Source organism: Camelus dromedarius, chromosome 1 (assembly GCF_036321535.1).
Source record: "Camelus dromedarius isolate mCamDro1 chromosome 1, mCamDro1.pat, whole genome shotgun sequence".
In the NCBI taxonomy this organism is placed as follows: domain Eukaryota; kingdom Metazoa; phylum Chordata; class Mammalia; order Artiodactyla; family Camelidae; genus Camelus; species Camelus dromedarius.
Window position 1 is genome coordinate 81295299 of NC_087436.1, and position 17022 is coordinate 81312320.

A 17022-nucleotide genomic window follows, 5' to 3' on the forward strand; every position below is an offset into this window, starting at 1 on the left:
GGAAGAGGGCTGTGCAATTGAAGAGCTTTGAAGCTTAAGTTTTATTAGTTTCATAATTAATTCCCCTCTGTTTAAGGGACAAAGCAGTGATAGCAAATCGACCTTTCCTTTCACCAACAAAGAAACACATTATATTATCCATGAGGTTTAGTCTCTTGGAGACTCCTAATTATTGGGTGACATTATTATGCCAAGATAAGGGTAAGAAGAAATTGTTTTCATTAAAAAATAATGGTTATATCCACTAGTTTTAGAAGTTTATTTGCTCTTTAAACTAGATATTTAACCACGGTTTAGTGTGCACCACATTTTAAGTCTAAACTACCAATGTATTCCCAAGAAAAACTGTGAAAACATCCATGAATTATTTACTCACATACTTCAAACAGGCTGAATGAGTGTTTGTCTTTGTCTAATAGGTTATGTTTTGATCATAGACTAGTAACCTTGAACTTAAAACCCTTTTTATCTTTCACAAGAGCATTTAAATTTCCTAAGTCTTATATTTTACATTAGGAGACAGAATCAATCAACACATTAATATAGAAATCACTTTAACTCTTAAAACATATCTTAGCCAAACAGAAAACAAATCCATTGGAATTGAACTATGAAGAAGGGGTAAATTATTAATGGCTGATTTTTCTTCCCTGGTTGGGAAGTCATAGTTAGCCAAGATATTGCTGACACTCTGGACTTTAAAGAATCCTGCAGCCAACATCAGCATTACTTATGTATAAAGAAGCTGTGGTTCTTGGCAGCTACCTTCCACAGAGACCCTACCCCTTCCTGGCAGCATAAGGAAGTCCAGAGTATTAACTCCAAATCAGATCATATTGCAAATCCTGGCCCAGCTATTTACTAGCTGTGTCAATTTGGGGCAAACAAATTAATGTCTGATCTTCAACTTCCTCTCTATAAATGGGAATAGGAGAGCTGTAAGAATAATTCACAGTAATAAAGTACCTGGCTCTCCTGACACATATGACCACTTGATAAATGTTCATTCTCTTCTTCCTTTTCTTAGTTTTCACCCTATTTCCTTTCCAAGTGAGCACACAACTTTATTCATAAATTATTGTATTCACTCAGCAAACGACTGTGATCATCTCCTACGTGCCAGGGCTTTTACCAACTGCAGGGGATTTGCAAAGCTGAATAAGACATGGTGCCCTGTCCCAGGAGTTCACACAGGCGAAGGAGGCGGTAAAAACTCACCAGAGTGTAATGTAATCAGTGTTGCCACAGGGTGTTCAGAATGTTCAGAATGAGAGGTCCCATTCTTTTCTGCTGCATGACCGAGCTCTGTCTTGCTTTTATTTCCAAGCATTCATTTCATGAGACATCATTTCATAATTTCTATTTCAGTATATCCGTCTTGTGTTTCTGTTACCTGACCCGTGTGTTGAGAGTTCCTCACTTCCATTCTCCACAGTCAAGCTGATGTCTGCTTTTATACACATATTTTCCATGCAGGGTAATAAAAATTAGATGAGTGGCCTCAAAACATTTTTTGACTGTGCTCTCTCAATTAAAAAAAAATAGAATAAACAGACCATATAGTCCAATGTAAATATAGCATTTATTTGCTTGTATGTTATACATTTTTATTAATGTATTTTTATTACAAAACATGCAGAGTTTTTTTTAAGATTGGGTGATTAAATTAGGCACTCTGCTGTTAAGCGCCATATGAGTTCATAAAAAATTACTTGTCTTACAAAATTGCTTAATAAAAATACTATGGCTCGAGTTTTCCCCTAGAATTAGGAACGATCACTCGAAACCTAGAGCAATCTGAAAACAGAGTACAGATGAGAATGAGAATAACCTTCATACAAATATTGGCACCTGTCATCACTGTCAGACAGTCATGCCTTTGCAGCCTTGAAGAGCCCAGGCTTGACTTCTTCCTTTGAGATGTAGGTATGGAAGGGTGCTTGCTTCTAATAAAGACCATCTTCACCAAAATTAAAAATATTTTTCCCAGGTGTAGGCTTTCCGTTGTTTTAAGTTAGGGGACATGTCTTATGCAGTTTCTACAACTGCACTTATACTTTAAATTATTAGTAAGCTGAGACGTTCTTAAGGATCCTAAATAAGCCACTATTGGAGGAAGGCTCCTGTAGATTTTCAGCTCCATTGTTAAGGTTTTCAAATATTGCTAAGGCTTTTCTTTAATTGTGAGAAAGCTTGTACCTGATTTCTTTAAAACATTAACATTCTAGTAAGAAGTCATGTATGAACCAAATCTATTATTATATCCTACTGATACAGTCCCTCTATTTAACAGTCACATGTGAGGAAGTTCATGTCAAAGAGATGTATAGCAGAAGAGACTGTATCTTAAGAATAATAAATTTTTTGTGAATAATACAAAATATCTTAATTTAAGTGAAAGAGATATATTTAATATATGGCATTATTTTCTTTAACAGTTTATAAAAGTGATTATTTTGGTGATTATTATAACTGAGATTAATTATTCTCACAAAGGCAGTATATACATGCTGTGCAATCAGCATATACCCAGGGCAAGGTCTAGCAACAAGAATAGCAGGTACATGTATGTTTCAAATAGTACTGTTATATTTTCAGTTTTTAGACTACTTCTTGTCAGATACAGTTAGATCCTTTCATCTTGTAATGTACCTGGTGGAATTGCCTTGTGCTTGAATGATGAGCATTGTCTTTAATCCTTGGTTTCTTGGAAGGAATCTTTGTAAGCCATCTGTTCATTTCATGAGGACTACTTTCTTAAAAATGATGCTCTAATCCATTGCTTCACTGAACCACATGCCAGTAAGCAACAATGTATTCAGTAATCCAAAGCTCAGAGACAATGGTAAGGCCTCTACTCTCAATTCCTTTGCCTTGTGAAACTCCTCCTCTTCCCTAAAGAGTCTCCGTCTTCAGTACGCAAAACTGACCATCTGACATACGCACTAAGCGAAAGTGCAGGGTCCATCACATGTTAAACAGTACTAATACTGGATCTCTTTATTTTCATCTATGAAAATAATATAAAGTCAAGTTGTAATATTTTCTTCCATCCCCCATGGATTATCATGCTTAGCCCCTCTGACCATCAGCTCTAAACGTGATGGAGCACCTAGAACCCCACTGGCACTTGACCATCCTGTAGGGCCCCCCAGTTAGGGCCCTTGTGCTACCATTGCATGATGAGCAGGAGTTATAGAGGTTCTTCTGGCACTAAGTAAGACAATAGCTGTGTTTATTTGTTTAAAATATTATTCATGATACATGTTAAAGAATAGTTAGGCAGATTTTATTTGGGGGGACCATCTCAATTAGATATGGGGACCACTTCAGTGGGGTTTTGCAGTGGGGGGGAGAGATTGGACTCAATTCTGAACACAACAAGGAAAAGTGGGAATTTATAGCCAAGGAAGAGGGTGTAGGGGATCAGTGAATAGAAAATTACTAAGAGGACACATCAAGAGTGAGGGAGGATTCTGGCTAAACTAAACCTAACAGGATTCTTGCTAAAATAGGACAATGCAGAGACAAATGCAGAAGTTCAAAAAGCGGGATGTAGTTGAAAAGAGAGTTCAGAGGAGCTTGAGTAAAGTTCAGTCAAAGAGATTTTTTTGTCAGTTTGCAGTCAGCCTAATTCTACCGTTCTTCATTGGACCTTTCCTTCTATCCATGAGAAGATAACAGAGCAGGGCTGACCTGCGTTTGAGGCTGAGGTACTTTGTCAACTACAACATTACTATTAAATTCAGTTTGCATGTGAATCTCCCGTTATAGATGTTATTTCTCTCTTCCAGTTCTGTTTATCTCTATATAACTGTCCATATCATCTTTTTGTTTTCTCATGACTGTTGCAAAATATAGTAGCTCATTAAAAATACTTTAAATCCTCGTAGTCTGTTAGCTTGTGGTAGATTTTTGTTGCTGTTTTGTATGTTTCATTCTCATTGTATGTTTATTATTTAATGTAGCGTGATTTAGAAAAAAGCAAAAATGATTAATGAGTATAGGTATCTGTTTTGAAATAAAAATTTAAGAACATAATGGCACATTTCATCCTATCTAAAATATAATGAAATTAAGTAGGGGCAAACTATTCAAAAAGTTTTATGTTTGATAGACTTTTATAGGTGTTTTATAAATTGTTTCATTGGGCGCTTATTAAATGTGCCCCAATAATATGGAGTTTAATGTATTTATGTTTACTAGTGAAAAAAAAGTTTGATCCACGATTGTGAAACAAGGTAACAAAAGAATATACAGTTATGAGAATTAATATTTACTTAATTAAATAGAACTTAATGCATACGGCAGAGTTTTATACTCTTATTTGATATGAAATGGTTAAGAAGTAACCCTATTTTTGAGGCTAATTAAAATGGAACATGGAATACATGAAAAAAAAATCTTTGTAATAGCTAGCTAAATTATTCCTGCATCTAGCAAGTCTGTTATTGCAATTGATTGCAAGTACTCAAAGAAGCTTATTTTATTCCTTTGATTTTCAGGCATGCACATATATAGACAGACTGTGTGTACATGTGCTTTTGATTTTATGAAATTCTTTTAAAAGACCAACTACTATCTTTTTTTAGTCGAAAGTGAAGTACAGTGTGCAATAGAATGAGGTGAGAACTCTGATAAAGATTTCAGGAAAACCAGTTATTTAAAATCAGGGAGCCAAAACAATTGTACAGCACACAGTTATGTATATTATAGAAGCGATAGTTAAGTTTTTTAAAACTGCAATTACTATCAATTGCTGTAGGTTCCATCATCTTTTAAGATCAAGGAGAAAAATTCTACATTAAGACCCCTGTTAAGAAACAATAGTAATTAATGTTCATTAATAGATGAAAGCCAAGCCAGACTTAGGTGATATTTTCAGTCAATTTTGAAGTGATGCTTAACTATGTATATATTTTAAATCCTACATTCATTTTTTAATGTCTTATCTTGGAATAAAATATGCAAGTCTTGTCATTTTTATCTTGCATAATCCATTTGTTACGTTGTAAAAGTCCAAGGTATTTGTTATCACAGATCCTCTTACGATCTTGAAGCTCCTCCAGTTATGTCCCTTGAAGCTCTTCCAGTTATGTCCCTTACGAGGTTAATAAAAAAGCAATTTTAAAGTTTCCCCCCCTTATCTCCAATATAACATTTCTTTTACATTATGTCCATTTTCTCTACAACCTTGAATTTTTCTCTTTTGGCCAAGCTTTATGATACAAGATATCATCTTTATGAAAGCATTGAAGAAACTGTGTAAAAAATGTGGAATGAAAAATTGACAAGGCATTCAGTCTCCACTAAGCAATTCACCTGAGTACAGTACCAAATGTTTCAGTGCCTGTGGAAATATTACAAAGGATGACTGCTGAATAAGGCATTGGAATCTTATTCTTGAGATGAAGCATTAAGAAATAAAACGTGTATATATTTAATAGGAACATAGTAACTATGTCTAGTAATGAGGAAAGTATTTTATTTGGCATTTTTGCATAAAATGTCAACATTATGATCTTGTCCTGTGCATTTCCTCCAAGACAACATGAACAGTAAAAGTGGGTCCCATGTACATATCAGTTGTAAAATGTTAATTCTGAAAATTACCCTTCAGGGATTTTTATTTTTACTTTACAGTGGGATGCAATTTATTTCTGACCAACACATTGCGTACCTTTATGTATCCTGGAGATTTGCTGTGATCACCGTCTAGCTGTTATGTATTTATCTAAATGCAACAAATGATACTGACCTAGAAAAGTATAAATTTACAGAACAAATTAGGGAAATTACCATCTAGCTCCAGTAGTAAAAATAAAATATAAACTTATGACACAATAATTATTTTGATTTGCTTAAAATTTCTTAGAATCATTCCTTAGATTAAATTATATTTTCCATTTTGTGATACTGAGCCATTGAAAATAAGAATAATATATTTTTGAAATATGAAGATTCATTATAATTATAGTAACAATTGAAAAAATAATATAAAACAGTATTGATGTTAAGGATAGTAACCAAAATAGCAAAATAATATGATAGAATTAAATGTTTTGGAGGGACAAATAACTCTGGATTCCATTTCTCTATAGAATATTTTGTTACCTTCCTAAAATTCATTTACCTTCACTTTCATCAACCTAGATCCTTAATTTTGAGTCATGAATTTCCCTTCTTTTGTGGTTTCCATTTCAGCTTAGTTCAAACTCATATGCCTTCCTTATTCACAGTATCCAATGGTGACTTCAGGACCCAAGGAAACTTTCCAAGAGAATTTAGACCTCAATAGAAAGTATACACTCATCTTAGGAGGATAATAAAATACTGAAAATCTGGACAATTACGTAAGGATTGAAAGAGGAGTTAACAAAATATAACCATGTGTCAAATGTATTTGATGGAGATATAGGCATCCGTTTTCAGAAATACTGCATTATACCATTGTGGCAATTAATAAACTGATTTATTCACTTATTTAACACATATAAACTAAGCATCTACTATGAATACAGGGATTATGGTCATGACCAAAAAAAAAAAAAATCTTGGTCCTTGCCCTGATGAATTTCACAGTCTAGGAAGGGAAACAAAATTAATTGCTAATGCTTAAATGACAATTATTGACTGTGCTTAGAATAAAATAAGTTGAATTTCACAGGGAAATTAACATAGACAATGGCTCTTGGGGACTCGCCTATAGTAATATTACCTACGTCTGTTGTATTTTTACATTCCTTAGTAGTATTGATCCCTCAGTAAAGGAAAATGTTTATATTGGAATTTGGAATTTGATGGGAGATTTAAAAATCAGAAAAGAATATTTTGGGGAAGTTATTCAGTGAATTTCTTAGTTAAATCAAAAACTTATACTAATTGTCTTTCCAACCCTTTGGTCAGGTTAACAATGGAAAAGCTACAGGCCCTGGAGCTGGATAGGTGTGGGTTCAAATCTATGTCTAGCATTTGTTAGTTGTGTGAGTTTGGGGGGAAATTTTAAGTTTGTTGAATCTCAGTTTCTTTTTTAAAATGTGCAAATATTATCATTATCACAGGGTTATGGTGAGAATTAAAGGGCAAAATATATGCAAAACTTTTACTTAGTCTCGAGTAAGTGCTTAATCAGTAATCTTCCATTTTTTATTTCATGACTCTGTGTTCATGATTAGATCCTCCTGATAATTAAGGTGACATCATTAGAAGCCAGGAAGTCTCACTCCAGCTCTGCCACTAACTAGTTGCATGACCTCGGCCAGTTCATTAAGCCCTTTTGTTCTCTAGTTTCTGGTCTGTACAGTGAAAAATACGCACACAATAAGTTTTCTGAATTCTGTTTTTTAAATTCTATATATTGAAGTATTTAAGTGAAATGAACCAGGATGGGAAGGATAGAAACTTTAAACAAGTAAGATTTAATTTGTAAAAATAAGCTTGTGAATTTTAATACCTTAATAATATGTGCAAAACAGTTTGAGCACTTAGTGTGTACCGGGCCCTTTGTGAAATGTATCAGCGAAGATAAGTAAGACACAGTTCTTATCTACACAAGGGCTCAAGTTTAATGCCTGACAGTTTCTAAGAGCCAAACATATACTGGGTAGGTGAGGACAGATCTGGGACCTGGCATAATTCCCACAATTGGAGCCACACAAGGCAGGTCCAGCTGACCACCAGCTTAGTGAGTCCAGCAAGGTGTAATGTCTACATGGCCGACGGATTCAGGAAGCACTCTGCAAGGTTTTTCTAAGAGAATGTAGGAAGTTCCTGACAGACTCAGGCCTGAATCAGCGTGTAATTACCCAAACCCCAATAACTGGAATGAGGACCTGGAGTAAAACTAGAGTTTCCAGTGAGAGTCAAACAGAACCAAAAGCAGGATTTGCACAGAGTAGACTGGAGACCAGAGTGTGGGACAAAACACAGCTCACGACTGCACAGCACACTATGCCTTGCACTGTACATGCCTTCTGGGAGAGGGAGAAAGACCTTGCTGGATGGACCCAGATTGGTGAGGAAAGGCATTGAGGATGTTTAAATATTTCATTCCTTGTGTTCAAATGGTCTGGGTCAAGCAAATCAGCAGGAATTCTAGGACACAAAGGGAACTAAGGGTGGAGCAGTGAGGGGGACTGTCACCTATTCCTTTTCATTGAATAGGATGGCTGAGAGAAATCTGCATACAAAGTAGAATTTGGTAAGGATCATTGGAAATCTGTAAGTAAAGGAACTTCAAAAGATGGAAGGGACACAAATGGATGAAAAGTTTAAAACCGGGTTTGAAGAGATGGGGAGAATTTTGATAGGTTTCTGTGGTTTTCGACCTTGGCTGATTATTGGAATCAACTGGATTACCTGGACTGGCTTTTAAAGTATGTTATGGGATAGTTTTTCTCCTTTCTTGGTGATTCTAATATGCAACCGAGGTTGAAAAACACTGATAGGAAACTCTTCCAACTAGTGGGAACGCCAGGAGCAAAGACAAAGAACAGAGCTTATTTAGGGGCCAAAGTCATTGCGTCTTGCTGGTGCAGATGCTAGAGTAACTTGTTGCCATGTTACTTGGGGGAAGGAAATTAATGTGTCATTACACAAGCAAAGAGGTCCGGTGACAAAGCCTTGATAAACTAGCTGAACTAGGAGAAATGAAGGAACCAAGATAGTACAAGGTCTAGGAGCCAAGGACGGTGAGAGTTTCTGTGGAAATGATACGGCTACATTGTGAAAAATCAAAACATGCAAATAGACAGAAATCAGGAAAATGTGACACAAATTGAGAAAGTATGTCATCTTTATTTTTTTCCTGCATTTTGGTCTTATATGATTATCTTATAGGATTATTGAACTGCTTGTTCAATTTTTATGGCATGTGTCTGCTATAGTTCTTCATGCATGTTTAGCGAAAAAGCACCCAATGTCTCAATTTCTTTATTTACAAAACAGAAATGTAAACAACAAAAATTCTTGCCCACTTAAAACTCCTGCTGTTGTTGAGGACAGGTCTGTGAAAACTTTGTTTATAGCATCTGCTCTCAAAATCAGTAAAAAGTGGTTAAACCTTAAGTAAAAACCTGTAGGTTAAGTTGTAATTGATAATAACACACAACTTCCTTTCAGTAACACTGTCAACTTACCTAATCATTACTTGGTGAATTGCCAGTTCCAATTTACTTTCTATAGCCTATTTTTTAAAGACATTTTGCTCAAACTTTAACCCAAGCAAATCCCTTTTAGGTACTATCTGATCTTAGACGATGCCAGTTCATGCAAACTAGAAGATGCTGAAAAGTTAATGAGGGAAAAAACTTAGTGCCTGTTTTGACTTTAAAGACCACAGGAACAGTAAGCCACTTCAAAGCCTGTCTTTTAATCTTCTCATTGTTGAGCTCTTTGCTGTGAGGGGACAAGGGGGTGTGATTTTTATCCCTGTAATCAGTTTCTGTCAAGACAAGCTTTCTAAACATTTGTTAAGGGGGAGTTACAGGAGTATTATGTGTGGTCACTGGTCTCTCACCCTTAGCTGATAAAAGGAGAGACGAGTGTCAAGTCAGCAAGCCTCCAGCCTGAGTTAGCTTTCCTCTGGAGGTCTAGAAACGAACCCGCTTTCCACAAACACCTATAATGAAGGAAGACAGAATTTGAAACTGCCAGGTTGTGGAATGTTTGCCTTTCTTCTAGAAAATATGGAAGGTAAAAACAACTGATTTTTTTTTCCTTTTTAGAAATTTTTGGAAGCTTTGATCAGGAAATCTTGGGGATGGAGCTGAGGGTTTGAGTGCAGAGAGACATTGCTGCATCCACTAAAAATTGTTGTTTTATTAGCACCACAATCTAACCAACTGAGCTAACAGGCCGGCTGATAAAAATTGTTATTTTATTAAAGTCTTACTCTTTCAGTTTACTATCTGCTGCCTTCACATGTAAATAGTGTGTCTAAATATAATCTCTAGAATTATTCAAGAGTGCCTTGAAGATACCAGATAGAAGCAAACAGAGAAAAAAGTAAGGCTTGAGAGGACTTTCCTTATTTAAGACAAAAATCCTTCTTTCAGATTTATTCATTATTAGCCAATGCATTTTAAGAAGACATTTTAGGAGTTGCTGTCTTTGTGGTATATATTAGATTCATTATGATTCTTTTTGTAGAGTTGAATGTCTGTGTAAGTGGCCTTGATTACAGTGTTTTAAGTTAAGTGCTATATAACTCCCCTAGGCTTTTAGTTTTGTAATCCTCATGGACAGCTTAATTTAGGTTTATATTCGCTTCTGGAAACTTGGTGTCTATTTATAGATTTTTAATTACATGTTTTTACTTGTAATCCTTTATAATTGTGCTCTTCAAGTAAGAACCATCTTTACAAATTCTTATTTCATAGTACAATTTCTATAGAAACCTGTAAATGACTAGTAACTCTTACCCAGTTTGAGGGTTGTATTAACTTTGTCAGAGAATGCAATAATGCATTTTTAGAATTTTCGAGGTCTTTTTGGAAGGTTATTCGGTGTCTCTGAAATATAAGTACTTGAAATATAACAAAAGCATGGTTTAATACCACCTTGTATGGTTTAAATTATAAAGTAACAGACAATACTATTAATTTTTAATACCTAGTTATATCTTTCTGAGTTTTCTCTAATAAGGTAGAGAGATTGTAGCTCTTCTTGGGTCTTCCATGTGCTTCCTAACATTTGATAATCTCTTGTGTGTGAAACCATATGGAAAACTAAAATGGTGCATTGTTATGGTTAGCAGAGGGGTCATTTCTCTTAACATCAGGGCTCCTTAATTGTCTAAAGCTAGAGTCAGAGGGTGTAAATTATGTTGGTTGATGTTTCATCAATTTTCTTTTAGCCCTCGGAGAGCAAAAGTCTGGCTAATTAAGGCACTGCCGAGAATGAGAATCCCTCATAGAAATTTGAAATGGAGTATCATAATCAATTTCATTATTGGGCTTGTTCAATAAATTAAAGATAAATATTAATCAGAGTCACACTATCACTATTCTAGTGCTGTAGAGAACTTCAAATCATCTTATGCTATTTTAAAACACTTCAGAGAGTTATATTCAGATTTAATTTAGCAATGTCTGGACTCAGAAGTAATTCATTGTTTAAGGGCCCAAAATACACTTTAGCAAACCGTGCTTTTAGCAAAAGCTTAAAGATTGTCAATGCCCATATCTGACAACATGATTTACCGTAACATGGTAAACTTCACAGAACAATCATGAAACATGTTTACTAAATGAAATAAAAGATAAAAGATTTATATACAATAGTGAAGTGCCCCATGGACAGAGTATACTTTCCATTTTTAGTTTTCATCCTGACTCCAGATTAACATTCTCATGATATATAAAGGTGAGCATTCTGTAGATGAACAATCAGTGCACCAGAAGGCGATTCTGCAAGTATTAAGTCTTATCATCATAGACCGAGATGTGTGTCTCTTCTAAAGAAAGTCTTGCGTTTATGCTACTCAAACTGATTGAGAGAGAGGGAATGATGAGCAGTGATTTGATGTTTATTTTCTGAATGGCACTCTAAAACTGGTACATATTCATGGAGCTCTGAAAGCATTAATTGAATGACTTCTTTGCTTCCAAATAGGCAAATAAAGTATAAACTGAAACCATGTCATAAAGCAGCCAAAATGTTGAGGCTAGGCCACATGCATTTTTCCCTAAGAAATACAAATAAAACGGTTGAAATTAACCCCATACACTCACACAGATATGATGCAATAGTTGATACACATTTTGATACAAGATAATGTTTCAACAAGGGTGACTTGTGAGCAGTACATCTATGTATGAGAGAGTCTATTATCGGTCATTACGGAGATAGTAACAGGTTTTACTGTGTATAATAACTTGTTGGCCTTTTCTCTTGCAACCAGAGAATACCTGGGATCTTATATGAAATAATTTTCCTCACATCACGTAATACATACTGACAAGCCTGAATGTTGCTTTATGATAGATACAGTCTTTTTCTTCAGTCAGATTTATCTGGGACCCAGAGGGAGCCCCATCTCCCCCAACTTTCTTCATGTAAACCCACTGCCTCTCTTTCAATTCTCTTCCTTATTTCTCCTCATCTTTCACCTCCCCTCCCCTTCATTATATAGGTACAAGATAATCTGTGTTTTATTATTTTATATATTTTTTGTGATCTTTTACTTCTGATCCTCATTTGAAATTTTTGGGATGGTTCAGTGATCTGGATTTAAGAAAGTTCTATTTTTACTATTTATAAGTGATGTTTATAGCTTCAGATGAGTTGTATTGCATTAAGTTAATTGCTCTGAGCAGCAGTTGTTATAGCAGTCAAAAAAAAAAATTAAAGCTCTGTCTTTTAAACTTCTTTTGGGGTGATTGTTTCAAGAGGATGGATATCTTATACAATTCATCCAGAGAATGCCAGAGTTTTCATTAAACAAAATGTAACTTCCATCTGGACATAGAGCAATGCAGAAATAGGAGCTTAGTTTCTCATTCCTACTAACAAAGTTTTTACACTGGTAGTCACCTGCAGGATGGAGAGAGACAGAATTCTCATTTTTATTCAGTGTGTCACCCGTGTATGCCAAATGCAGATAAACTACAAATTTATAAGCCTTCTTGCTTAGCAAAATTGTAATTAATGTTAGTATTTCTAGATGAAATTACTTAGGGAGAAATCTCAGTAAATACCAGGGATCATTGTTTCCTTTTTAAGATAAGACCTTATGAAATTACAGTGAAAATAAAACACCTTTCACTCTGTCGTCTGCTAGGCTTAGCTGCATATAATAGATACAAGGTAGTTCTATGGTTGAAGTATCAGAGAACTTTGAAAACGATACATCTTCTTTCAGTGGCTGTTTAACTGCTTGTCTACTGGTGTTTACGGAGCAAGATGGATGGAAAGCCGAGAGAAAACAGAGTATCTGATTGGTTAAAGCGTTGAGCATTCAATCTCCTGAAGTTTACACAGCAATTGAAATGGCCTCTTCTATAAATAACGCCATGCTTCCTGTATTTCTGTCATTTATAGCATACAGTAGCAAGAGCAGCCTCCACACTGTATTTCTTAATCTCCCAAAATGCCTCATCCATACGTAAATCATCTGAGTCCGGGCCAAATCTTGTATTGACCCTCCAAGACTTTTATTGCGGTTTCATTCATTTTTTATTGCCTCTTCTTTCTTCTTCTTCTTCTTCTTTTTTTTTTTTAATTTCCTAAATCCAGGAGCTGAAAAGGGGGTTATAATTTTTATTTTCTTGTCAATGATGTATATATAGTTTCTTCCCCATCATGCTGTCAGGGTTGTAGGAAAGCAAAACTTCTCTGTCATGAAAAGCCAGCCAAAGCAAATGAATCATTAGACTGATGAAAGGTCTGTTGGGGACAGTCAGTGTCTTTCCTCTTAGCTGTCAGTTAACAATGACACCTAATCCTTAGTATTTATTGGGTGTAAAAGAAAGGTTGTTAACTATTTTATTACCAATCCTTTCATCCCTGAAGAGTTCCCTGCCCCTGACTTTCTGTTCACTTTTCTCTTCCTTTTCCCTTTCTTCCTCCCCCTCACCCCATTTTGTTGGTTTTGGTTTTGGTCATTCAGTAAACCCTTATTGAGATTTTATCATGGCAGATGTTTTGCTTTGCTAGGGACTCAAGATTCAAAGATACTTCATCATTTTTGCAGTTAAGGACCTGACAGCCTGGTGCGGGGGACGCACAAAGAATTATAACAGTCTGTGAACATGGGTGGCGACAGAGGCATGAGCAAACACAGCCACAAAGGCCACATCAGTTAAGTCTGGCTAGGACAGTGAGGATAACTCCACTGAAAGTGAACATTTCTAAGTAGGTCTTAAAGCTTTAATAGAAATTTTGCAAATAAATAAAGAGGGACCGGAGGACATACGTAAATAAAACATGTTCAGGCAATGACAGCTGTAATTGTCTAATTTAAAAAACAAGGTGCGAAGAGTGAGGTTGTGATTGAAAAGAGGACTGGAAATGCGTTTGAAGCCAGATGGTTAAGGGCTCTGTGTGCCTGTAGCACTGGGACCTTATTCTCTAAGATGGATCACTATCAGAGACGTTATCAAATTAAATCTATGACAGTAGCACAGAAAATCCATTAGGACAGGAACTTTACTTCGTTCACTTCTAAATCCCTGGAATAGAGTTGGCAGGCATTAGTAAGTACATACCTACCAAATGTCTACCCTGAAGGTTGCATGGGGTCCACGTGGCGGTGGGGTTGCTAATGGAAGACATCAGAGATATGGACACTGTGAGGAGACAGTGTAGTAATCTAGGTGAGAGGTAATGACAACCAGACCAGCGAAGTGGACTTCAGTTTGGTGAGAGGTGTGAACTGGAGAGGTGAAACTCTTTTGGAGGTGGTATTGACAGGGCTAAGTGACCATTACGGTCTGGGACATCAGTGGGGAGACTGAATGTACAATGGGACTAGAGTAACTTCAAACTCTAGGCAAAGTTGAATCACTTAAGAATTTAATGACAACAGATGACCAAACCGCACATTTTTCATTAAAGTATTTAACAGAGAATTGGTAATGGAATCAAAATGAAGGACATAACTTACTTATTTACTGCTGCCAGCTTCTGTAGCTTGTCGTGGAGAGGTTTACACTGGTGAGTTTAGAACCAGAGCTGGCACAGCCTGCGGGAATTTATCTATTCTATGACCAGTTTCTCATGTGAAAGGCATCATCCCAAAGAAGATCACCTGGGCTCCAGCCAGCAGGGCACTCATGAAAGACACACATATAAGTGACCATGGAATCCATCCCATGCACTGTGAGTGTCTGGGTTTTCCATCCCTTCTGTGTTTGTTTTCCTGAGAAAAACTCTTTGAGAAGGAGTTTTTTTTTTTTTTTTTTTTTTTGCAGCTATTGATGTGAGATGTTCTCCATCAAGGTTTCACAGCAGAATTCATATTTCTGATTCCTAATTCCTTAATATTTTCCAGCTGACTTCTGTCTGTTTCAGTTTTGAAGTCAGAGTTGATTCTAGACACACACAGCACAATATATGTATGGATAAAGAGTATTATATGGGAATTTTGCTTAACAGGCATATGGAAAACTAATGAGCAGCAAACCAGCTTTAAAAAGCTTAGTGCTAGATCATTCACATCTTATTTCTTAGTATTTTGATATTGTTTTTAGACTGCCTGCCTGATAATATGGAAATTTAATGCTAGTTCCCAAAACCTGTCTCAAAGATTTATAGGTCATTTCTCCCTCCCAGTGGTTACATGTAGATCTCACTCACAGTCTTTAGTGATCAATTACCTTAATTCCATGGCAGAGAGTACTCCAATGAGAAGTTAATGGCTCTGTGACTAAATCAGTAAGAATAATTACTTTATTGATACAAAAGCGCAGGAACAGAAAGAGCACCCACTCCTAAGCAGGCACATAGTTATCGCTATCAGGTATATCTAAATAAATAGAATATTGGTGGGATCCTTAAACAAATTTCTATGTTTTAATGAGGTGATAGAAAAGTAACAGGAGTATTTGCTGTAGTTTATTTTGTTTATTAGGTAATCAACATCATTTTGCAGTTGTCAGATTAACATTACCTTTTTTTAGATTTATTACCAGTTCTTAATTACTTTCCTATTATTGTTCTTTTTAAAAGAATTTTCTCCCTCAGTTTGGAAGAAACTTCCACCTGTTTCTCTCATGGCCATCTCCTACCAAGGAAACAATATTTGTATGTCTCTTGTGAACCCTTCTTCACCAGCCCCGCGCTGGGAATTCTAGCCTCCTCAAGTCTCTCCAGTAGTGTTGTCGTAGAATTTCTTTGTAGCAGTGGTTCATGGATAGGATGTGTTTAGAAGTTGGTGCCAGATTCCTCATCCTGAAGTATTATTTGCATAGCAAGGACAGTGTGTTCAGTTCATTTGATTGTTTGTTTGTTTGGTGCTCATAGAGTTAAAGCTCCTCTCTCTCAAGGCATTTTGCCCCTTTACCACCTTCTTCTTCTACTGACGCTCAGAAGCCCTAGCAGGTTTCCATACTTGCTCTTTCCATTGTCCTCTCAGGTCCCGATGCTGCAGTTGTCATTGTCTGCTTCTGCTCTGGGGATCTCTTTTGAATGCCATGTAAGTGCAGTGCCCTATCTCATTTCTCTAAATATAGAATTGTCTGCATGGTTGCTGAAGACGTTGCATTCTTTTCACAACCTATCATGCTCCAGTGTTAGAGTGAATACTTTATACCCCATGAGTGCTGGCTGTACTTCTATAAAGCGCTATAAAATACACTTCTTTGAACTCTCAAAACCTTTCATGAAGTTTGGTTTAGACATCTCTTGTAGATTTTATTCTGTCTTTACTGAAACTATTCCACCTTAGACATGGCTTACTTACTGTACTGAGAACAACATGATTGGAAGGCCCTGGGCACTATACCACACGATCTCCTGTCTCCTGTTCAGCAGTTACCCACTCCCATGGCTCAGACGTGGATGTCTCAATCTCTCTTCCCACAGGATGCAAAGTGACACACCAATCAATCTCCACGCCACCATACTCTCAGTTTGAATGCTAGTGTGAACATGGATCGATTTTCAAGCAGAAACACTGCCCACTTCAAGTCAATATTCATTCAAAAGGTGCATGTGAGGAAAACCCACTCTATACACTACATGCGAATAAATTTTTCTCTTTTTATTATTTGGTTGTCTGTTTTTATGCTTTATTTAAGGAATACATATGGACTAGCTTTTCTTCACCCACGCCGATCATAGTAGTAAATGTGACCCCAAGATATTATCAGGTTATAGATAAACAGTTATATGTTTATATGTTATTGTTAAGGAATTATAGGTTTTCATTATTATTATTAATTTTAAAAAAGAAGTAACTGATATTATCATACAAGTCACCAGTATTGAAATATCTAAAGAAATAGACAAAAATTTCACAAGGAGTCAAAAGAGTAATTAACCAATATCAAATGACAAAATGTAAGTTTAGTAATGAGTTTG

General features: G+C 36.0%; 1 protein-coding gene across 7 annotated transcripts in view; it reads left to right on the top strand.

Moving 5' to 3' along the window:
• The window catches only part of ARHGAP24 (Rho GTPase activating protein 24), a 635760-nt gene that overhangs the window by 530599 nt on the left and 88139 nt on the right, over positions 1–17022 (top strand). The window lies entirely within an intron of this gene.